This window comes from Ovis canadensis, chromosome 1 (assembly GCF_042477335.2).
Source record: "Ovis canadensis isolate MfBH-ARS-UI-01 breed Bighorn chromosome 1, ARS-UI_OviCan_v2, whole genome shotgun sequence".
Taxonomy (NCBI): Eukaryota; Metazoa; Chordata; class Mammalia; order Artiodactyla; family Bovidae; genus Ovis; species Ovis canadensis.
In genome coordinates this window covers 174,532,243-174,557,431 of record NC_091245.1, presented here as the reverse complement: position 1 = coordinate 174,557,431, position 25,189 = coordinate 174,532,243, and the positions used below count along the sequence as shown (strand labels likewise).

Here is a 25,189-nt window from a genome sequence, read left to right as displayed (position 1 = left end):
GAGGGAGAATCTGAATTCTAACAGATAAAGTGTAGGATAAATATGTTGGCTAGCTTTTGCTGCATACGAAGCCACTCCAAAAGTTAGTGACTTAAACGTTATTCATTTAGCTTTTATCTTACTTGCCAGCAGTTTGAGCTGTGCTTGGCCTTCTTGTTCTTCTGATCTCATTTAGACTCATTCATTAGACTACAGTCAACTCTCAGGTTGACTGGCGGCAAGTTGGTCTACAGTGGCTTCAGCTGGGATAGTTCATCTTCACTCCACTTTGTCTCTCATCATAGAACACGCAAGTCTAGACTTGTTGATGGCAGTTGAAAAACAGTAAAAATGAACAAGGCCTCATGAGGCTTTGACTCAGAACTGGTATAATGACATGCTACTGCCCAAAGCTCAGCAAAATTTCAATCCAGACTCAATGGAGAGAAATGAACTCCATCTGTTAATGGGAAATCTTACAAAGTCACATTGCAAAAAAATATGGCTATAGGGACAGGGGAGATCTAGGGTTATTTTTGCTGTTGATGTGAATATGTATGTTGTTGTTCAGCCATTCAGTTGTTCCTGACTCTGTGACTTCATGGACTCAGCATGCCAAGCTTCCCTGTCCTTCACTATCTCCTGGAGTTTGCTCAAACTTATATCCACTGAGTCCATGATGCCATCCAACCATCTCAGCCTCTATCACCCCTTCTCCTCCTGCTTTCAATCTTTCACGGCATCAGGGTCTTTTCCGATGAGTCAGTTCTCATCAGGTGGCCAAAGTATTAGAGCTTCAGCATCATTCCTTCTAATGAATATTCAGGGTTGGTTTCCTTTAGGATTGACTGGTTTGATCTCCTTACTGTCTAAGCAAACTAAAATCCCTAAACATTGAATATTAACATCAGGAGAATAAAAATGATTTATGTGGAGCAATGAAGAAAAATCAATGGTAAGAATAATGACTTGGTATGTGAAAAATATGAAAATGAAAGACTGAAGATTAAAAATGACTGCATTAATCTATACTTCCCCTGTGTATTACTAAGAAGGAAGATTGAATGAAGACAATGATTTATCTAACCTGACTCAGCAGAAATGCAGTCCTCTGCATGTATATGGGTAAAATTTCTGAACAAGAAGAAGCTATACCCAATTTAGTGTAATGTGGAACAATTTTTACAAAAAGAATTCTTGTTAAGTTTCACTTTCACAATTTTAGACTAATGCATCCTAGTAAAGATGTTATAGGTTAACTAACATTTGTTTTACATTATCTTTTAAAATTAAAACATTTTAATCTCATATTTCAAATCTAAAAATTTCTGAATAGCAGAGACTACTTAGTGATTTAGAGTGAAATTAACATGTAACAAAAGAAAGTATCCTTCTTTACTGTTGATTTAGCTGCATCTCTGAGCATAGTTTCCTATGAATAGCTTATTTTTAATACCGGGCACACTGGCATTTCCTAAATGAACAAGAAAATCTCTCTGATATGGGTTTGATGTTTCTTAGAGAGTCATAGGGGTAGATTCATTTGGGAAGGACATTTGCAAAGCTATTGAATACATTCCTGCTGTATTTTCTGCTGTAGATAAATTTAATGCTGAAAATTGATCTTGGCTAGTGCTCGTGACTCTAGACCTGATATATATATTTAAGGTAATACAAAGATTCAGAGAAAAATTCTTATATGTTGGTTGCATTTCCTACTCAATTGTAGTTCCTCTCTTAATTTTAGTAAGAAAGGCAGTTGCTTGTTTTAACTCTCCTTATACAAACTCTAGAAAAAACTCACATAAAGAGTTAATTTTTAGTCTTTGCCTCTTCTAAACTTACTGCTTATAATCCTACTTGGTGACCTAGGTCAACTTATCTCAGATAAACCCAGTTTGGTTTTTTCTTACCAGTCACCTCATTCATTCATTCAGCTATTCAGTCTCTTTATTGGTTTCATTATTTCTCAAATATTTTTGGCTATTGTGCCCCTTTAAAATATAAATGTTTAAAATATAAATTATGTGTGCATAGATGAAATCATATAAGGAAAGACAATTTAGAAATGACCTCTCTTCCCCAAAACTGGGGTTCTGACCCCATTGCAAAAATGATGATTATAATCTGCTGGATGACAGGCAAGTTTGCTGAGTTGTCCAGGTCAGAACTGGTCCAGAATTGCCAGGAAATTAGGAAACAGTCATCTGGGGCAGGCAGACAGCTCTGCACATCTATGGGTAGCAGGCATGGAAAAAGGGTCAATTGTTAGTAGCCTGATTGCTGGCAGTGCCATGTGGCCTGAAGAACAGGTGGTTGTGTCTGGAGGGCTGGAGGAAACAACACTTCAAACCCAGCAGAGCTGAGGCTGATGGGCAGGAGCTCAGAGGGAGACACTGGGGTGCTTGTTGTCAGCAGTAGGCCTCACACTGGCAGTAGTCACTGTGCCCCAACCTGGGCTACAATATGGCCACTGGACTGTACACTCTGAGTGTGCATTTGGGGCAGAATTACACTGGATATGTACACACACACATACACACACACCATGAAGGACTACAGCATGAGCAAAAGGCAGCACTCCAAAATCAAGGAAGAGAGGCCCCTATCAATCAACAAAGGGGTACCCTCTGTCAACAAAGCTTAGCATCATGCTCATAATAAAGGAGAAATGCTTAGAGTCCAGATCCTTCTGTGGAGCAGGTAAGAGGGAGTGAATGTGAAGCTGAGAGGTTGAGAATAAACTGAGAACTGTCCTAGGCTCCTCCTTTAGCTATTCAGCTACCACCTACACCCTCACAGGCATGCTTCAACCTGTGTAAAGCAATAAGACGAGGCTAAATGTACAACTAGACCATACTTTGATAAGAAATAAACCCCTGCATCAGTGGTTTGGGCCTCCCTGGTGGCTCAATAGTAAAGAACCCACCTGCAATGCAGGAGAGAGGCTTTGATCCCTGGGTCGGGAAGAGCCACTGGAGAAGGAAATGGCAACCCACGCCAATATTCTGGCCCATGGGGTTGCAAATGATTTGGACGAGAGTTAGTGACTTAACAACAACAATCAGCGGTTTGTCAAAAATAACCTTTATTTCTTACTTGTGCTTTTCTTCTACTTCATATAGCACAGCTCTCCTTCATGCTGTGAATCAGGAAGTTGGGTTGCTTCCTCTTAGAACTCCAAGAGCCATGTGTTTTTGTTTGTTTCCAGTTATGGAGAGACACAGAAAGAGGTAGAGGGAGAAACATTCATTCAAAACTATTGTAGTGCAAGTGAAACATCCTTACGTCCCTCTATTTCATGTTCCGTTGCAAGAATTTACCACACGAACACACCTAGAATCCTTAGGGCAAGGAACATGTAAGAAAAATCTAGCTGTTTGGTGAGAACCACTAATCTCTTTCACAATTTGTCAAGTATATAAACATAAATTATTTTAATGCTTTATAATGCCCAAGAAATTGATCAAGTGAAATAAAGACTGAGAGCTGTGAACATAAGGGTGTGTATAATTCTGGTATTTTCACAACAGAAAACTTTGTTGTTTAGTTCAAGACAACAGAGTTTTTTTTATTGTTCTTGTTTTTAATTCTACTTAGGGCTTTTTAGTTCCCCTGAGCTGTTATTTATTGCAAATCATTTCGCAGAGGTGTGTCATTAAATGAAGCTTCCTCACTTGTAGCCCAGACAAAAACAAAAAAAAGACTCAGACCTTTCTGCTTAAACAAGATGACAACAGGAAATAATTTGTGTAACTTGCAAAAATAAAAAAAAGAATGAATTTAAAATCAACTGTAATTTCATGTAATACACATATATTTCAAACTGTTTTCAAATAAAGTCACTTGTGAGCAGAGAGATGCTAATAAGAACCAGCTTAAAATAAAATATAGAAAGATGTTTGCATGTTCTGCGTTTGCTGTACAGTTATCCTGAGTGAACCTTTCTACTGACTTTTGCCCCATTGAATCATTAATTCACACTTGACTAACAGAAGGCTGAACATGTTCAACAGACTTGGTGCCCACTGGAGAAATACAGACCAATGTGTAAAGCACTCAAGTTACAGTAGGAGACCATCTAAAAATATAAAAGTCAACATAACAAATGAATCTAGAAAATAACTAGGAATATACATACTGAATGCAATACTGCTTATAGAGATAATAAAATTATGGGTATTTTCTCCTTCTTGCTATTTTCTGTATTTCTAAAATGTATTTGTTTATAATTTTATATAATAAACATGTATAGTTTTATAATTAGAAAAAAATGATAAGGAGATCAGTCAAGATGGTGGAGTAGAAAACCTAAGTTTACCTCCTCTCATGAAAACAGCAAAAATCATAATTATTTGCAGAACAACGATCAATGAAAAAGACCAGAACGTACTAGAAAGATAAACACTAACAATGAAATATCAAAGAAATTAAGGAACAATTATATATATAATAAAATATATATTTTTCATGGTATTCAGCCATAAAAAACAATGAAATTTTGGCACTTGCAACAGCATGGATGGAGTTGAATGGTAATATGCTAAGTGAAATAAGTCAGAGAAAGACATATACTTCAATTATATGTGAAGTATAAAAATACAACACAGTAAATATAATGAAAGATGCAGACTCATAGAACAAATCTAGTGTTTACCAGTGTAACTAATATTATACATCAACTATACTGTCTCTTGAGAAATCTTTATGCAGGTCAGAAAGCAACAATTAGAACTGGACATGGAACAACAGACTGGTTCCAAATAGGGAAAGGAGTACATCAAGGCTGTATATTGTCACCCTGCTTATTTAACTTATATGCAGAGTACATCGTGAGAAACTCTGGGCTGTATGAAGCACAAGCTGGAATCAAGATTGCCAGGAGAAATATCAATAACCTCAGATATGCAGATGACACCACCCTTATGACATAAGTGAAGAAGAACTAAAGAGCTTCTTGATGAAAGTGAAAGAGGAGAGTAAAAAAGTTGTCTTAAAACAACGTTCAGAAAACTAAGATCATAGCATCCAGTCCCATCACTTCATGGTAAATAGATGGGGAAACAGTGGAAACAGAGAGACTTTATTTTTGGGGGCTCCAAACTCACAGCAGATGGTGACTGTAGCCATGAAATTCAAAGATACTTGCTACTTGGAAGAAAAGCTATGAGCAACCTATACAGCATATTGTAAAATCAGAGACATTACTATGCCAACAAAGGTCTGTCTAGTCAAAGCTATTGTTTTTCTAGTAGTCATGTATGGATGTAAGAGTTGGACTATGAAGAAAGCTGAGCACCAAGGAATTGATGCGTTTGAACTGTGGTGTTGGAGAAGACTCTTAAGAGGAGTGAGGAGATCTGTGAGGATCCTCTCTGTGAGGAGATCCAGTCAGTCCATCCTAAAGGAAATCAGTCCTGAGTATTCATTGGAAGGACTGATGTTGAAGCTGGAACTCCAATACTTTGGCCACCTGATGCAAAGAACTGACTTGTTTGAAAAGTCCCTGATTTTAGGAAAAATTGAAGTCAGGAGGAGAAGGGGACGACAGAGGATGAGATAGTTGGATGGCATCACCGACTCAATGGACATGAGTTTGAGTAAACTTTGGGAGTTGGTGATGGACAGGGCGGCCTGGAGTGCTGCAGTCCATGGGGTCACAAAGAGTCAGACATGACTGAGCGACTGAATTGAACTGAAGTGATTCAACTGTACTTCCATTAAAAAAGAAAAGATAATAAAAGCTGATTTTGGCATGTATGACATATGTGTCCTTATGGGATTTTTTTTAATATAAATATGTCAGATACTAAGAATTCTGACCTGTATTAGGAAGCAGATTACTAATAATATTATATAAGTACCTTACAGAAATGAATGAGACTCATTCAGAGGATTTCAAAAAAGCAGTTAAATATGTAAAATGAACAAAAGAATGTCTCATGTGGTACCTAATATCTGTAAAATTGTGTATTCAGATTAATTTGACCTACATGTATATGGGGAAGACAAAATTTTTAATATTGTATTATTCCATCCATATATGTGGAAATGCTTTCCACTTATTTATGCCATTTTTATTATTCAAGGAAGTTTTATAAAATTCTCTAAATTTTTTTGTGCTAGCTTTTCAGATGTATTCAGAATATCCCCATGTTTTTTAAAAACATTATATTTTCAAATTAGTTCTTTCTGATATAACAAAATGTGAATTACTTTGTATAATGAGCTTATGTCATACAATGCTGAATATGTTTATTATTTTCAATGTCTGTCTATAAAATCACTTAGATTCTCCTTGTAGGCTGTTATATATTTGGAGTATAGTAGTAATCTAGATTCTTTCTTTCCAACCTTTATCTCTCTTATTTCTTCTTGTCTCATTATGTTAGTCCTCCAAGTAAAATTTGGAAGTAGTACTAACTATTTTTTCTTGGTCTCTCGTCTGCATGGGAATGCTATTTCTTTTAGATCATTAACTGTAAAAATATTGTGAAGTCAGTCTGTACTCTTAATCAAGTTAAACAATTTACTTTCAATCCCTACTTTACTAAGAGTTTTGAGTATGGCCAAATGTACGTTATCTGATATTTCATTTGATGATTTGATATATTCATATAATGTTCCTATTTTAATCTAGGCATCCCTGGGATGAAACTAAATTTGGTTGTATTATTTTTTTTAATATATGGCTGGATTTGGCTTAGTGATTGTTTATAACATTCATTTCTATGTGAAATTGGCTTAAAATTGTCCAATCTGACATTATTTTTTCTAGTTTTGTTGTAAGTGAGAATGATAGTTGCTCAGTCATGTCCAACTCTTTGCAACCCCAAGGATTGTAGACTGCCAGGCTCCTCTGTCCATGACATTCTCCAGGCAAGAATACTGGAATGGGTAACCATTCCCTTCTCCAGGGGATCTTCCTGACCCACAGATGGAACCTGGGTCTCCTGCATGACAGGCAGATTCTTTATCACTCTTCTTTGTTAGTAGAATCTTTACACTGGTGGTTCAGGTGGTAAACAAAAACGAGTTTTGGATCTTTACCCTCCTTTTCTTTACTTGGGAACAGTTGATTATGGTATCTATTCTTTCAGTCTGATAAACTCTCTTATAAAATTTTATGGATATAGAGTTTATTTGGTAGGTAATTCTTGATATTAGTTTACTATTTATAAAAGTGAAAATATTAGTTGCTCAGTAATGTCCTCCTGCTTGCAACCCCATTGACGTGGACTGTAGCCTGCCAGGCTCCTTTGTCTATGGGATTCTCCAGGCAAGAATATTGGAGTACTTTGCCATTCCCTTCTCAAGGGGATCCTCCTGACCCAGGGATCGAAACTGGATCTCCTCATTGTAGACAGATACTTTGCTGTCTGAGCAATCAGGGGGTTCAATAGTTACTTATAAAAGTTATTGTCTAATTAGAGTCTGGAAGCCAAATTTAGCCCGCTGCTTAATCTTACAAGTGAAGTTCACTGAAGCCACTGGAGGCTCAGATCGTATTATCATATCATATCATGTTATCATATAGGAAAACCACTATAAGTTTTAACTATAACATGATATGTTTTACCTCTAAGTTGGATCAAGAGACAAAACTGATTTATTAAGTCAAATACAAGAATAAAATTAAGAGTTTTCTCCTTCCTCATTTCAGTCATTCTCCATAAGTCCAGAAACCAGTCTTCCATGGAAGGGAGTAATATAGATGCAACTGTACTTTGCTGATGAAAATCAATAGAGAAATTAGGGATCTCTTGGACAAAGTATAGGAGAACCTGAAAAGGTCATTAACTCTTCCAGACAGTCAGCTAGTACCATGTTGATGCAATCAAAGAGAAATCCTCAGTGGACACCACTAGACAGTATAATTAATGTATTTCCTAGATGCCAATATTATGTACTTAAGCAAACTGAACCAGGGCAGATTTGAAAAAGAACTGTGCTCCTACAGTGTCACTGGCAACAGGTGGTGTGCTTTGGAGCCAAGGTTAGAGGTCATTGGTTGATGGATCATTTCCTTTCCATAAGCTTCTTCTATGTCTGAACCCCTTATCCTCATTGTGACCAGTTCCCATGTATCCATTTGCATCCCTAACATCTCTTCCCATCCCTTTCCCTCTTTACACTCCCTGGGTGGATAAATTCTTTCTTATTCATTAGGGTTACTTATCTATATTGTATGAGTTCCTCACATTCTCTTGATAATTAAATATTTGAAATCCAATAATCTGTGTGTATTTATTTCTGTGATCCCTCATATCATTCTTTCCATGAGAAGGGAACACTCACTGACTCAATGAGCAAGTGGCCAGAAGGGAGAAGGAACTATGGAAAATACATATTGTCAATTAATATTTCAAAAGTATCTTCAGTTCAGTCAGTTCAGTCGCTCAGTCGTGTACAGCTCTTTGTGACCCCATGAATCACAACACGACAGGCCTTCCAGTCCATCACCAACTCCCAGAGTTCACCCAAACTCATGTGCATCAAGTCCGTGATGCCATCCAGCCATCTCATCCTCTGTCATCTCCTTCTCATCCTGCACCCAATCCCTCCCAGCATCAGAGTCTTTTCCATTGAGTTACTTTCCATGAGTCACTTTCCATGAAGTGGCCAAAGTAATGGAGTTTCAGCCTCAGCATCAGTCCTTCCAATGAACACTCAGGACTGATCTCCTTTAGGATGGACTGGTTGGATCTCCTTGCAGTCCAAGGGACTCTCAAGAGTCTTCTCCAACACCACAGTTCAAAAGCATCAATTCTTTGGCTCTCAGCTTTATTCACAGTCCAACTCTCACATCCATACATGACTACTGGAAAAACCATAGCCTTGACTTGACAGACCCCTGTTGGCAAAGTAATATCTCTGCTTTTTAATACGCTAACTAGGTTGGTCATAACTTTCCTTCCAGAGAGTAAGCATCTTTTAATTTCATGGCTGCAATCACCATCTGCAGTGATTTTGGAGCCCCAAAATGTAAAGTCTGACACTGTTTCCACTGTTTCCCCATCTATTTCCCATGAAGTGATGGGACCAGATGCCATGATCTTCGTTTTCTGAATGTTGAGCTTTAAGCCAACTTTTTCACTCTCCTCTTTCACTTTCATCAAGAGACTTTTTCGTTTGTCTTCACTTTCTGCCATAAGGGTGGTGTCATCTGTATATCTGAGGTTACTGATGATTCTCCTGGCAATCTTGATTCCAGCTTGTGCTTCTTCCAGGCCAGCATTTCTCATGATGTACTCTGCATATAAGTTAAATAAGCAGGGTGACAATATACAGCCTTGACATACTCCTTTTCTTATTTGGAACCAGTCTGTTGTTCCATGTCCAGTTCTAACTGTTACTTCCTGACTTGCATATAGATTTCTCAAGAGGCAGGTCAGGTGGTCTGGTATTCCCATCTCTTTCAGAATTTTCCACAGTTTATTGTGATCCACACAGTCAAAGGCTTTGGCAGAGTCAGTAGAGCAGAAATAGTTGTTTTCTGGAACTCTTGCTTTTTTGATGATCCAGTGGATGTTGGCAATTTGGTCTCTGGTTCCTATGACTCTTCTAAAACCAGCTTGAACATCTGGAAGTTCACGGTTCCTGTATTGCTAAAGCTGGGCTTGGAGAATTTTGAGCGTTACTTTACTAGTGTGTGAGATGAGTGCAATTGTGCGGTAGTTTGAGCATTCTTTGGCATTGCCTTTCTTTGGGATTGGAATGAAAACTGACCTTTTTCAGTCCTGTGGCCACTGCCAAGTTTTCCAAATTTGCTGGCATATTGAGCTTTCACAGCATCATCTTTTAGGATTTGAAATAGCTCAACTGGAATTCCATCACCTCCACTAGCTGTGTTCGCAGTGATGCTTTCTAAGGCCCACTTGACTTCACATTCCATGTCTGGCTCTAGGTGAGTGATCACACCATCACGATTATCTGGATCGTGAAGATCTTTTTTGTACAGTTCTTTTGTGTATTCTTGCCACCTCTTCTTAATATCTTCTGCTTCTGTTAGGTCCCTACCATTTCTGTCCTTTATCGAGCCCATGTTTGCATGAAATGTTCCCTTGGTATCTCTAATTTTCTTGAAGAGATCTCTAGTCTTTCCCATTCTATAATTTTCCTCTATTTCTTTGCATTGATCGCTGAAGAAGGTGTTCTTATCTCTCCTTGCTATTCTTTGGAACTCTGCATGCAGATGGGAATATCTTTCCTTTTCTCCATTGCTTTTCACTTCTCTTCTTTTCACAGCTATTTGTAAGGCCTCCTCAGACAAAAGTATCTTACATTTTAGTGATATGAGGATGTGATGAATATACAATGTACAGCACAGTGCCCATCAGGTAGCAATTCTCAGTGTAATATCAGTTCCCTACTTAATTTTTATTGATTTATTATTTTTTAAATTTGTCTGTGCCAGGTCTTAGTTGTGGCATGGGGGACCTAGGAACCTGACCAGGATCTAACCTGAGCCTCCTACATTGGGAGTGCAGACTTCTTAACCACTGATCCACCAGGAAGTCCCTGAGTTTTCTACTTTAAAAGATGATGTTTTGTAGTCTATTCTAGTATCAAGATTTCTGACTACATTCTGCATGATGGTTTTGATTTCATATTTTGCAACGTCTCTTAAAGATTTGCTTATTACTCCTCACTTAAACCACATGATTTTTATCTAAATTCTACCTGCCAGCTTCAATCAAGGAAGATAAATGAAAACGTCAATGCATGAACAGAATGTGGTGAGGGCAATACGGACATTAATTGTTTGTACTAGATTAGGTGGGAAGGTCATTTTGAGTTTATTGCTGTGATTATACTGATTATTGGGGCCACAGGTATTTGAGAAAGTCATCCAGTGTGGCAAGATTGATTCTAGAAAATTATGGACTGTGTAAATAGCAAATTTAGAGATTTGGCACCATAATTCTAAACATTATCACAAATAAATAAGCCAAACAGAGAAGGCAATGGCACCCCACTCCAGTACTCTTGCCTGGAAAATCCCATGGATGGAGGAGCCTGGTGGGCCGCAGTCCATGGGGTCGCTAAGAGTCGGACATGACTGAGCGACTTCACTTTCACTTTTCACTTTCGTGCATTGGAGAAGGAAATGGCAGTCCACTCCAGTGTTCTTGCCTGGAGAATCCCAGGGACGGGGGAGCCTGGCGGGCTGCCGTCTATGGGGTCACACAGAGTCAGACAAGACTGAAGTGACTTAGCAGCAGCAGCAGCAGCAGCAGCAAATAAGCCAAAAAGGGTTTTGGTTTCTCATAGGGTGTGCATTAATCAGTGTGAAGAAATATGTAGTGTGGATGTGATAAAAATTATGACATGATCATTGAAACTGTTAAAGCGTTTAACATTTGTAAAACATTGGGCTTCCCAGGTGGCTCAGTGGTAAAGAATCCACCTGCCAAGCAGGAGACTTGGATTCACTACTTGAGTTGGGAAGAAAATGGCAACTAACTCCAGGATGCTTGCCTGTAAAATTCCATGGACAGAGGAGCCTGGTGGGCTACAATCCATGAGGTCACAAAGAGTTGGGCACAACTGAGCATGCACACATGTATTTCATGGTTTTTATATCCCAGAGGAAGTAGAGTTATTCTGATTTTGAGAGCCTGGACTTGTAGATTCTTTGCAACAAAAAGAAAAGCAAATGAAATAATTTCACTGAACATATGTAAGATGAGATCAGAGCAGTGATCTCCTCATAGATTTTTTTTTTTGAAAATTAAATGAGATAATCCACTGAAGAACTTGGGCACAACAGTTGGCATATTTATTTGAAGTATATTGACCATTTATCATTAATGTGGTTATTGAGATGTTTATATTTACATGTATCTTGTTTTTGTTTTCTGTTTGTTTTATCTCTTTTTTGTCCCATTATTCTCTTTTTCTGTCTTCTATTGATTAGTTCAGTATGTTTTATGACTTTTTTTCTTTTTTGTAAGTTTATTAGCTATAACTTTTTGTTTGACTATTTCGGTGGTTGCCTTAGTGTCTATAGTATACATCTTTAACTTATCACAGTCTACTTCAAGTGGTCTTTAACCATGTATCACATGGAGCAAGAACTTTACCAGAGCATACTTTTATGTCTCCTCTCTTAGACTTTGGCCCACTGCTGTCAAGTATTTCATTTTTTATATGTGTTATAAGCTCTATAGTAGATTGTATTTTTGTTTTTAACAACTACGTTTTAAACCTATTTAAATAATTCAGAAAACTTTTTTATGTTTACTCTTTTAATTATTTCTGTGCTCAATTTCTTTATGTAGATTAGAAAGTTGTATCTATTTCAATTATCCTTTGGTTTAAAGGACCTCTTTTAACATTTATTTTATGTCATACTCATCTATTTGAGATGAATGCTTTCCATTTTTTATGCATGAAAAAGTCTTTAGTTCTTCTTCAAGTATGAAAAATACTTTATTCAATCTAGAATTCTAGATTGGCAGGTTTTGCTTTCCATGCTTTAAAAATGTTATTCCATTGTCTCCATATTTGTATTGATTCTGATGAGAAATGTTCAATCACACTTAATGTTTTCCTCTTGTACATATGCTTCTTTTTTTCTAACTGCTTATAAGATTTTCTATGACTTGTTTTGAGAAATTGATTATGATGTGCCTTGGTATAATTTTCTTGATGCTTCATTTTTTTTTTAAATTTACTGCATGTCTTGTGTCTATGGATTTGTGGTTTTCCTCAAATTTGGAACATACTTAGCTTTTCTTCTTTAAATACTTTCTTTAATCACTTCCCTTTCCTCCTCACAGACTCCAATTGCACACATTAGGCTTCTGCGGTTATCCCACAGCTCATTTCTTTCAATTCTCTTTTTTTCTGTGTGAGTTGCATTCCTTTCTTCTTCAGTGTCTAATCTTCCTTCAGTTCAGTTCAGTTCAGTCGCTCAGTTGTGTCCGACTCTTTGCGACCCCATGAACTGCAGTATGCCAGGCCTCCCTGTCCATCACCAACTCCCAGAGTTCACCAAACTCATGCGCATCAAGTCAGTGATGCCATCCAGCCATCTCATCCTCTGTCATCCCTTCTCCTCCTGCCCCCAGTCCCTCCCAGCATCAGGGTCTTTTCCAATGAGTCAACTCTTCGCATGAGGTGGCCAAAGTATTGGAGTTTCAGCCTCAGCATCAGTCCTTCCAAGAAACACCCAGGACTGGTCTCCTTTAAGATGGACTGGTTGGATCTCCGTGCAGTCCAAGGGACTTGCAAGAGTCTTCTCCAGCACCACAGTTCAAAAGCATCAATATTTTGACGCTCAGCTTTCTTCACAGTCCAACTCTCACATCCGTACATGACCACTGGAAAACCATAGCCTTGACTAGACAGACCTTTGTTGGCAAAGTAATATCTCTGCTTTTTAATATGCTATCTAGAATCTTCCTTATTCTACTCATATTTCTTTTGCTTCAGATATAGTTTGAATCTCTAATTCTTTTTTAATTTTAGTCTCTTTCTGTATCTTACCTATGTCTACATTTTCAACATGTGAAATTTACAATGAATCACTGCTTGAGTGTGCTTATTTTTAATTTTAACATCTGCATTGGTTCTGCCTTATTTCGGTTGTTTTCAATTTTTCTCTTTATTATGGGCTACAGTTTCTTGCTTCTTTGCATGTCTGGTAACTTTTAACTGAATGCCAATTATTGTGAATTTCATCTTGTTGGGTGCTGAATATTTCTGTATTTCTATGTGTGCTTCAGTTTTTTTCTGGGCTTCAAGTAATTTGTAAAGACTCTAATTCTTTTTGGTTTTGTCTTTAAGATTTGGGATTCCCTGGTGGCTCAGAGTGTCTGCCCACAATGCGGAAGACCGAGGTTCGATCTGTGGGTCAGGAAGATCCCCTGGAGAAGGAAATGGCAACCCACTCCAGTACTCTTGCCTAGAAAATGCCATGGATGGAGAAGCCTGGTGGACTATGGTTCATGGGGTCGCAAAGAGTTGGACATCACTGAATAACTTCACTTTTAAGATTTGATAGGCTAGACTGAAGTCAAATGTAGTGGAAGTCTGATTATTCCTTGATACAGAGTCAAGATTGAGTATTGTGCCCTATGTCAGTGAATTATATCTTCTAGTCTGGATGGTAGGAATGGGCATAATTTCCAGCTTTTTGTGAGTTCTTGGTACTGTTCCCTCAATACCTTTTGGGTGATTCTTTCCTGATTCTCAGGTGGTTTTATCTCATACGAGCACTGATAATACCTCTGCTGTATGTGACAGATACTCAAAGGGACACTTCTGCCTGTCTCTGGAGTTCTTCCCAGGCGGTTCTCTCCTCTTCAATAGTTTGTCATGAAAACCCATGCTTCCTTGGCCACCTGAGACTTTCAGGTCTGACTCCTCAACTCACATCAGATGTTGGGCTCTACCTCAGTTTCCCTCCCTATGTCGCAGCCTAGAAACTCTCTAAATACATTAAGGAGGGACAGTGGTAGAACTTACCTCATTTGTTGTTCATCTTTCAGGAATTTCTATCTCATGTGGCCTGATGTCCAATGTCTTGAAAACCATTATTTCGTAAATATTTAGTTTTTTATTATTGTTTAAGGTGGAAGGGTTACTTTATCTTGGCCAAAGTAGAAATTACTATGTGACATTTATGACATTTTAATAGCACTATTCATAGTGAATTCAGTTGTGTATATTTTTATTATTTTACAACTTTCAGAATCAATTTTTTCATTCTTATTAAAATTATATGATTTTCTTCTAATGTATGTGTGAGAACAATCACATATTTATAGATACTTGTAGAAATTCTATCAACCTGTATCTATCTATCATTATAGCTAACTTTAACAAAAGGTTGTAGGTAAAGAAACATTGGTCATCAACAATCAAACACTAAATATTAGACAACTTTATTAAATCATGTTAAAGGAATGAGAAGGAAAAAATTTAAATAACATTTAATTTATTTTTTAGAGTCTATAAGCCTGGGCAACCCCATGAACTGTAGCCTACCAGGCTTCTCAGTCCATGGAATTTTCCAGGCAAGAGTACTGGAGTGGGTTGCCATTTCCTTCTCCAGGGGATCTTCCTGACCCAGGGATCTAACCTGGGTCTCCCGCATTGCAGGCAGACACTTTATCATCTGAGCCATGAGGGAAGCCCCTCACTTTAGTTACAGTGATTAAATTTGTATGTGGGTCTTCCTTGCTTTTGTAAAAGCATACAATGTAATCCAATGTAAAGAATATAAAAAATCAGAGTTTTCATCTGGTCTCTTAAGTCATTAAAACAATACTAATTATACACCAATTTAGATTTAATTTTAAAAACATATAGACAAAAATAAAGGAGAAGGCAATTAAAAGTTGACATTGGAGAAACAGATGTAGCTACTACTTATTGCCTGGTCATATTCCAGTGAGGAGAACAGGTGTTAATTTGCATTTGAGGAATACAGAGAGTATTGACTGTGGCATGCAGCCTCTGCAGGGTCTGGGCACTGACTAAAGACAGGAGTGCTATGAGGTCAACAGGGAGGACACTGTAGTTAGAAACAGATGTTAGTGAACACGAAGCTTTGTTTATGATCCTTTTGTTACAGCTCCTTAAATTATGATCTGACCCAGGAATAACCAGACTCATGGTGCTCAAAGGGTCTTTGTAATAGATTTTACTGAACAGATAGTTCTCAACACACAAAAGTTAACTTGCAGAGTTGTTTCTCAAATTAGAAAACAATTTTTACTAAAAAAAATACTTTAAACACAGGCATCCTTCAGCAATATTGCAGGTTCATTTCTGCTACTGCTACTGCTAAGTCACTTCAGTTGTGTCCGACTCTGTGTGACCCCATAGACGGCAGCCCACCAGGCTCCCTCATCCCTGGGATTCTCCAGGCAAGAACACTGGAGTGGGTTGCCATTTCCTTCTCCAATGCATGAAAGTGAAAAGTGAAAGTGAAGTTGCTCAGTTGTGTTGGACCCTTAGCGACCCCATGGACTGCAGACCACCAGGCTCCTCCGTCCATGGGATTTTCCAGGCAAGAGTACTGGAGTGGGGTGCCATTGCCTTCTCCAGGTTCATTTCTAGATGACCCCAATAAAGCAAATGTTGCGATAAAAAAGTCGTGAATATTTTGGTTCCCCAGTGCATATAAACATTTTGTTTATCTCATACCATAGTTTATTAAGTGTGCAATATCATTAGGTCTAAAAAAACTCCTCAAAGTACATAAATATCTTAATTTAAAAAATGCTTTATTGCTAAAAAATGCTAATCATCTCTTGAACCTTCAGAAAGTTATAGTAGCAATATCAAAGATCACTGATCACAGATCACCATAACAAATATAATAAAAGTAATAATAATAAAGTTAGGGCATATTGCCAAAATTACCAAAATGTGATACAGAGATAGGAAGTGAGCAAATAGTGTTGGAAAAATGACATCAACAGACTTTAAATCTAGGATTGCCTCAAACCTTCAATTAGTAAAAAAAAAAAAAAAAAGCCACAGTATCTGCAAACCTCAATAAGGAAAAAGGCAAAAACAAGGTATCCTTATAATAATTTCCTCAATATTAACATTAAAAAGCTAAGTAATCATGTATATATATATATAAATAACATGCATACTATATATAATCAATACATACAGTAAATGGAAATTTTAAATACATGTAACCACCATTCTTAATGTGATTTATAAGAAAAAAATGCAATTCAATAAACAGTTTAAGATACCAGGATTTTAGTTTTCTCCCTACCTATTAAACTATTAAGGACCACTGTAGTTCTTGGGTTAGGAAGACATTATATGGGAGATACCCATATAATGGGGGTATTACTCACTTATTAAGTGGATGAATAGTCTAAAGAAATTTGTAGTTTCATAAGATATTTATTACCTACTCTCCCAAAGTTACAAATTGAATAAAACAGACATAAGTCAGGGATATCAAGCAAGAAACATTCCCCTCCCCTTCATATCCTCTATTTTGTTAAATGAGGTCTTTGCTTATAACTTGTTTAATGTGAACAGATGGACTGAAAAGGTGTCTTTGATTAGTTCATGAAAAAAATAGGAATCACAATGATGTTGATGAATATTAATGGCTTGTGAATCCGATGTGGACAGGTCAATATTTCGTTCTTTTTTTCAAAGAGTTTACATCATTTGAAATAGCTACTAAAATCTAATATTTTTGCATTTGTTATGGCTTTTAAGTCACTTTTGTATATAAGCATCTCATTTGATCTTCAAAGCCCAATGCTTAAGGATTGGAAAAGTTGATTATCATATGTATTCTATTACTCATAAATTGGGCAAAGTATATCCACTGGAAATTCACTTAGCTTCTAAGTGTTCAAGGTATCAGCAATATAAAATTGTAGCAATTCCAGTTTATTTTGTCACAGACACCCAATTGCTATATACATTAAAATGCACTGAGCCTTAATAAACCACAGACAATAATGTATTGTGAAGATCTAACTCTTTAGAGCTTCACAATACATTATTGTCTGTGGTTTATTTGTTCTGCCATATTTATTTAGCAAAATACACAGCAGTGAAGCCTTTTAAAGCCTCCTTTAAAATGAGAGGTTCACAAGTCCCAAATATAAAATAAGATTATGGATTATAATAGCAATAATAGCTTCTGCTTCTTCCTCTCTCCTTTCTTTAGTAACTGAAAAGTTGTATTTTCAAGGCAGTTTAAGAATGGATTTACTATTTGCTTTTAATATATTTTTTCATACAGTGTTTCTTAGAACTCATACTGCACTGTATTTGTTCCATTTTTTCTTGTTTACACTTTTTTCTTCATGCTTGCATTCAATTTCAGTGGGTATTATTTATCACCATTACAGTACTCTTTAAAAAGGATTTGTCAACAGATGCCTGCTCCTTTTGATGCCAAAAATTCTGCTGTAAACTCAAACTCATGCCCTGACCTAACAGCTGAAAATCATCCTGGAATTAAGGCCAGAGTTCTGGCTCTTTAATCAAATGTCTAGTTTACATAAATTTTAAATACTTAAAATCAGTCTGCAAACAGACAAAGATATTAAATCCAAGCCTTCTAACTGATAGACAAAATGGAGAAAAATGCTATGGTGTGAAGTTCCTCTCTTTGTGTGAAAAGGTTATATCTGTTCAGGCAATCCAAAAAGTCAATGGGTGGAGAAGTAGAAGCATTTAAAAAATGGAACTATAAAAAATGGCAGTGTGGGAGATTTTGAAATATTTGTGTTTCTGGGGATGAAGCAAAACTGTTGGGAGAGTCTGCAGTTTCCACAAGCAAGAAGTAAAACTGCCCATCCCTAGTTGAATTATCAAGCAAAGCTTGATAATTGCTCCACTGAGAACAGAGCAGGGTTAAATTTGCTTGTGATGTGTTTTATTGTGATTTGCATTTTTCTGCATAGTAATTCATTGGCTTTAACAAAACATTGATTACCTGCTGTTACAAAGTACATCATCTTTCAGGCTTTAAATTAAGTATTTCTTCTTTAAATTAAGTATTGTGTGTGTTGGTGGGGTTGGGGGTGGGGTATAGATTAGATTGATTCTCTGCCATAGTGTAAAAGTCTTTTCTCCCTTCTCTGGCCTCTTTAAATGCAAAGCCTTAGTTGAGCTTTTTTTTTTTTTTTTTAAATTTGTGAGTGCGTAGTTTGTCGCTCTCTAATTTCTGTTAAATTTCATAAGATCTGACACATTTGCATTTACAGGGCTGTTAGATAATGTTTATCACTTTTCATCTTCAAAGTGCTTTATGAATATTAATTAATCAAAGCTGCCAGCACACCCATGAGGCAGAGAAATATTGGGTTGTTTTTGTTTTATCTTACTTGGTTTACCTTGTAGGGAATTTGTGAGATTGCTGAATGTCAATTTTTAAAAATCTGTTTTAGATAGCTTTTCACCACTAATAGAAAAGACCTGCACACTTTCTGGCATCTGAACATGGAGGACTGTGCTTCATTATTTACCATATGTAGCCTTGAAAAGTTATCTGAGTTTGTATACTTGTCCATTATTTTTCTTAGATTGTAAACTTCATTGCTACGACAATTTACACTTTCTTTTTTCTTTTGCACAGTAGCTAACCTAATACTATTTTCACTTATTCATTCATGCATTCCAAAAACATTTACTGAGTGCCCACTCTCTTCCAGGTATTGTATTAAACACTGAAAAGACATAAAGCTGTGTTGTGCTCTGTCACTTACATCATGTCCAACTCTTTGCGACCTATGGACTGTATATTTATATATACATATATATAAATACACACACATACATATGGGCTTCCCTAGTGGCTCAGATGGTAAAGAATCTGCCTGTGATACAGAAGACATATGTTCGATCCCTGGGTCAAGAAGATTCCTTGCAGAAGTAAATGGCAACCCACTCCAGTATTCTTGGATGGGAAATCCTATGAACAGAGGAGCCTGATGGGCCACAGTCCATGGGGTCGCAAAAGAGTAGGACATGACTTAGCAACTATACAATAACAACAATACATATACACAGGTAAGCACGAATACGTTTCTGTGTGCTTCAGTGGTGGAGAACAGTATTCTGTCTCTAGACATTAGAAAAGCATTTGAGAGAATGCGGACTTTTATCTAAGACTAGAAGGCTGATATTTTGATTGAATTACTTGGACTGTACATTGTTTTTGCTGATTTGAAAATGTACAAACGAAAGCACAGCTGCCCTTCTACTCTGTGGTATCCATTAGGTTTTACTTGATGAGTCTTTTAGATCTTTAACATCGTTGAAGACTGGCTGTGATCCAGATAGCTTCTATTCTAACCACTTACTAAACTGTTGATTATTAAAAAAATCACTACAGTCAATTAAAATTGCTCACTTGGAATGTTCTCCTTTTTAAAACCTTTTTTTCTTTTCCTTTAATATTCTAGCATAACACAGGGGAAATTTAACATGATGATGACTATGCTACAGCTGCTTCCCAAGGGATATCATCTAAGGTCCACCATCTACACTTGGTGTCTTCCTATCTCATTTTCATTTCTTTCAATTAAAAGCCCAATAAATAGGTAAAAGATGGGTAATTTTTAAATAAGAAGTTTGTTTAAAAAGTATTGATTTCTCTATATTTCTCAATCATATAACCTTTTGAAATCCATCCAAGTCTTGATTATCACAGACATCATTTTTCTATATGTAATTTCAACGTTTTAATTTCTTTATTTTCTCCAAAGCAGAAATAAGAAAGAAATTGATTTCTCAGATTTTCTCCCTTATTATCATCTGTGAAATCATTTTCAGTATATCACACAACTGATTTTTTTTTTTCTTTTTTAGCAAATGTTCTATGGTGAATGCTGCTGCTGCTGAGTTGCTTCAGTTGTGTCCGACTCTGCACGACCCCATAGACGGCAGCCCACCAGGCTCCCCCGTCCCTGGGATTCTCCAGGCAAGAACACTGGAATGGGTTGCCATTTCCTTTTCCAGTGCATGAAAGTGAAAAGTGAAAATGAATTCGCTCAGTCGTGTCTGACTCTTCGCGACCCCATGGACTGCAGCCTACCAGGCTCCTCCATCCATGGGATTTTCCAGGCAAGAGTACTGGAGTGGGGTGCCATAGATATGTACCAAGTGAAACAAATTCAGGCAGATCAGTGGTTCCAGATGCTCCCTCTGCTGTGTATATGAATCTGCCTCACTGCTTACCCAAATGTGTTTCCAAAAGCTTTACTTCATATTGGAACTTGGTTTTCTGTTGGGCAACAAGGAAATTGTCTCTGAAATAGTCATTTGAATTATTGACCTTTCTATGAATATTTTCCCCCTTCAGTTCTGGTGATGGTCTTTTTCAGGGCTTCATGGCAGTTAATCTGTATAACATTTCCTGTACAAGACATGAAGACAAAGATAAAAAAAGTGGAATGTAGTTCTAGAAATTATCTTATCTTGCATAATGTCTAGATTGAAGGTTGCTGAGTGTCATGGGAGTATTATTGGAGGCAATCATATTTATGGTGTTTATTTGAAGGTATATTTGAAAGTATAGATGTCCCTGGTGGCTCAAACAGTAAAGTGTCTTGCTTACTATGTGGGAGACCTGGGTTTGATCCCTGGGTTGGGGAGATACTCTGGAGAAGAAAATGGTAACCCACTCCAATACTCTTGCCTGGAAAACTCCATGGACGGAGGAGCCAGGGGGTTATAGTCCATGGGGTCGCAAAGAGTTGGACAAGACTGAGCGACTTCACTTTGAAAGTATATTTTGAGGGAGTCTATTTCACGTCTATGCTCAGAAGCTGTTTTAACCATTTCATGCTTAGGATTTTTAAATGTGAAGATGAGTTTGCTAGTTAAAAGAGTGAATTTGTTAGTCCCATCAGATTACATAGTCCATAAATCTTGAAAAATGCAAATATTCAAGATACAACCTAACATGGTGTGCACTATCTTATTACTGATCAATAATAGATCATGGAATCTGAGGGAAACTTAGAGATCCATTATGTAACATACTGTTGCAAGTAAGTGACTCTAGCTAGGGAGTAATAAATGCCTGTAGTTATCATTCATGACTGTACAGAAGGGGCACCATATGAGAAATAAGCATCTTTCATATGCTCCCCTGGATCCTGTCCCCAAATGTAAGCATTATTCTCAGTTTCCTTCATAACTTTTATGAATAAATGCCAATACCTACATAATTTCTATAGCAAGGGGGAATTTATTAAATTTGTACATATTTTTATTGTGCTTTCTCCTCTTATTTATTTTGAAGATATATCAGTGTATACATATACCATAATTCATTTAACCATTCTTCAAATGATGGACATTTCCCCTTATTCCCAAAGTTATTGTTAATAATGCAATGTAAAAATAAATATGTGTATATATGTATGTATATATGCATATATATATATGAACACTTTTACCATAATATGCACATAAATTAAATCATTAGAGTGAAAATGCTAAGTCAAATGAAATATCCATTTTACATTTTAATTTTTTTTTTTTTTTTTTTTTTTTTGTGAAACTCGCTCAGTCATGTCCAATTCTTTGCAACCCCATGGTCTGTAGCCTGTCAGACTCCTCTGTCCATGGAATTCTCCAGATAGGAATACTGGAATGGGTAGCCATTCCCTTCTCAGGGAATCTTCCCAAACCAGGGATTAAACCCTGGTCTCCTACATTACAGGGAGATTCTTGCCCTTCAAAAATATTATAATTTATATTACCACAATTAGTGTAATCAAATACCTATTTCCTCCATAGTCTTGTTATTAAACTTATAAATTGCCAGTCAAGAAAGTAAAAATAGTATCTTGCATTTACTTCACATCGTATTTGCTTAATTTTAATGAATTGATATTATTCATCCATAAGAAAATATGAATGATGTATCTTATCATTTATCTCACAGTTAAAAATTTTATTTGATATTGCATACCACAGATGAGGAAAAAAAAATACTCTTTGGCTGTTTATGGAAACTACAGGAAAAAAAATGTTCTAAGCCATTCCACAGAAAATCTGTGCAGTTACGTAAAACACAGAGATAAAGAAGAACATGCAGAACTGAAAATCCACAGTTCAGATCCTGCTTACTAGATAAGTGGCCTAAGATGGTCACAAATTCTTCATTTTTAAATGAGGTGAGAATTAATTTAGAGTGTTGTTATGGGCAACAAATGAAATGATAAATGAGAAAGATATTTGTGTGGTACAGGGGTCTTCAGTTCATTGTTATTACAAAGAAATAAATGATTAAATTGGAACCTAGTAATTTGGCATCCCTAGTAGCTCAGATAGTAAAGAATCTGCTGCAGTGCAGGAGACCCAGATTTGATCCTTGTATCAGAAAGATCCCCTGGAGAAAAGAATGGATACCCACTCCAGTATTCTTGCCTGGAAAATTCCATGCACAGAGGAAAGGAGCCTGGCAAGCTAGATTCCATGGAGTAACAAAGAGTCAGACATTCAACTGAGCAACTTTCACTAGTACTTTAGGAAAAAAAAATGCAGTTGGCAGGGTGGAGTGTCTACTCCTGGGTTATGGTGATCAGAATAACTCTTTTAAATTTTCTAATTTAAGTTCTATATACATATTGTTGATTTACAAAGTTGTGTTACTTTCTCATGTACTTCAATGCGATTCAGTTATACATACATTTAGTCATTCTTTTCAGATTCTTTTCCCATATATTATCACAGAATATTGAGCAGAGTTCCCTATGCTATACAGTAGATCCTTATTGATCACCTATATTATATAAGGTATAAAATATACACATTTTGCTGGAGCAGCCGTGAAGAGAGACCTCATGTCCAGAGCAGGAGAAACCCAAGTAAGATGGTGGGCACTGAGAGAGGGGATCAGAGGGCAGACAGACTGAAACTACAACCATAGACAGCTAGCCAGTCTAATCACATGGACAGCAGCCTTGTCTAACCCAATGAAACTAAGTCATGCCATGTGGGGCCACCCAAAACGGCCAGGTCATGGCAGAGAGGTCTGACAGAGTGTGGTCCACTGGACAAGGGAATGGCAAACCACTTCAGTATTCTTGCCTTGAGAACCCCATGAACAGTATACAAAGGCAAAAAGATAGGACACTGAAAGATGAACTCCCCAGGTCGGTAGGTGCCCAATGCTACTGGAGATCAGTGGAGAAATAACTCCAGAAAGAATGAAGGGATGGAGCCAAAGCAAAAACAATACTCAGTTGTGGATGTGACTGGTGATTGAAGCAAGGTCCAATGCTGTAAAGAGCAATATTGCATAGGAACCTGGAATGTCAGGTCCATGAATCAAGGCAAATTGGAAGTGGTCAAATAGGAGATGACAAGAGTGAATATAGACATTCTAGGAATCAGTGGACTAAGATGGAATGGAATGAGTGACTTTAACTCAGATGACCATTATATCTACTACTGTGGGCAGGAATCCCTTAGAAGACATGGAGTAGCCATCACGTCAACAAAAGAGTCTGAAATGCAGTACCTGATGCAATCTCAAAAACAACAGAATGATCTCTGCTTGTTTCCAAGCAAGCCATTCAATATCATGGTAATCCAGTCTATGCCATGACCAGTAATGCTGAAGAAGCTGAAGTTGAACAGTTCTATGAGGACCTACAAGACCTTCTAGAACTAACACCCCCAAAAGATGTCCTTTTCATTATAGGGGACTGGAATGAAAATATAGGAAGTCAAGAAACACCTGGAGTAACAGGCAAATTTGGCCTTGGAGTATAGAATGAAGCAGGCAAAGGCTAATAGAGTTTTGCCAAGAGAACTCATGGGTCATAGCAAACACCCTCTTCCAACAACACAAAAAAAAGACTCTACACATGGACATCACCAGATGGTCAGTACAGAAATAAGATTGACTATATTCTTTGCAGCCAAAGATGCAGAAGCTCTATACAGTGAGCAAAAACAAGACCGGGAGCTGACTACGGCTCAGATCATGATCTCCTTATTGCCAAATTCAGACTGATATTGAAGAAACTAGGGAAAAACCACTAGAACATTCAAGTATGACCTAAATCAAATCCCTTATGACTATACAGTGGAAGTGAGAGATAGATTTAAGGGCCTAGATCTGATAGACAGAGTGCCTGATAAACTATTGATGGAGGTTTGTGACACTGTACAGGAGACAGGAATCAAGACCATCCTCAAGAAAAAGAAATGAAAAAAATCAAAATGGCTGTCTGAGGAGGCCTTACAAATAGCTGGGAAAAGAAGGGAAGTGAAAAGCAAAGGAGAACAAGAAAGATACACCCATTTGAATGCAGAGTTCTAAAGAAGAGCAAGGAGAGATAAGGAAGCCTTCCTTAGTGATCAATCCAAAGAAATAGTGGAAAATAATAGAATGAAAAAGACTAGAGTTCTCCTCAAGAAAATTAGAGATACCAAGGGAACATTTCATGCAAAGATGGGCTCAATAAAGGACAGAAATGGTATGGACCTAACAGAAGCAGAAGATATTAAGAAGAGGTGGCAAGAATACACAAAAGACTGTACAAAAATATCTTCATGACCCAGATAATCATGATGGTGTGATCAATCACCTAGAGCCAGACATCCTGGAATGTGAAGTCAAGTGGGCCTTAGGAAGAATCACTATGAACAAATTTAGTGGAAGTAATGAATCCCAGTTGAGCTATTTCAAATGCTGAAAGATGATGCTGTGATAGTGCTGCACTCAAGATGCCAG

The 25,189-nt window shown here is 37.2% G+C and overlaps 1 long non-coding RNA gene across 2 annotated transcripts in view; it reads left to right on the top strand.

The window, feature by feature from the left end:
• LOC138419530 (uncharacterized) overlaps positions 1-20,378 on the top strand; it is a 639,926-nt gene extending 619,548 nt beyond the window's left edge. Inside the window, exon 9 of one of the 2 annotated variants that reach the window (XR_011249001.1) lies at positions 20,302-20,378. This is a non-coding gene — a long non-coding RNA (uncharacterized lncRNA). The remainder of the gene's footprint in view (positions 1-20,301) is intronic. The other variant, XR_011249004.1, reaches the window with a different exon arrangement.
• The last annotated feature ends 4,811 nt before the right edge of the window (positions 20,379-25,189 follow it).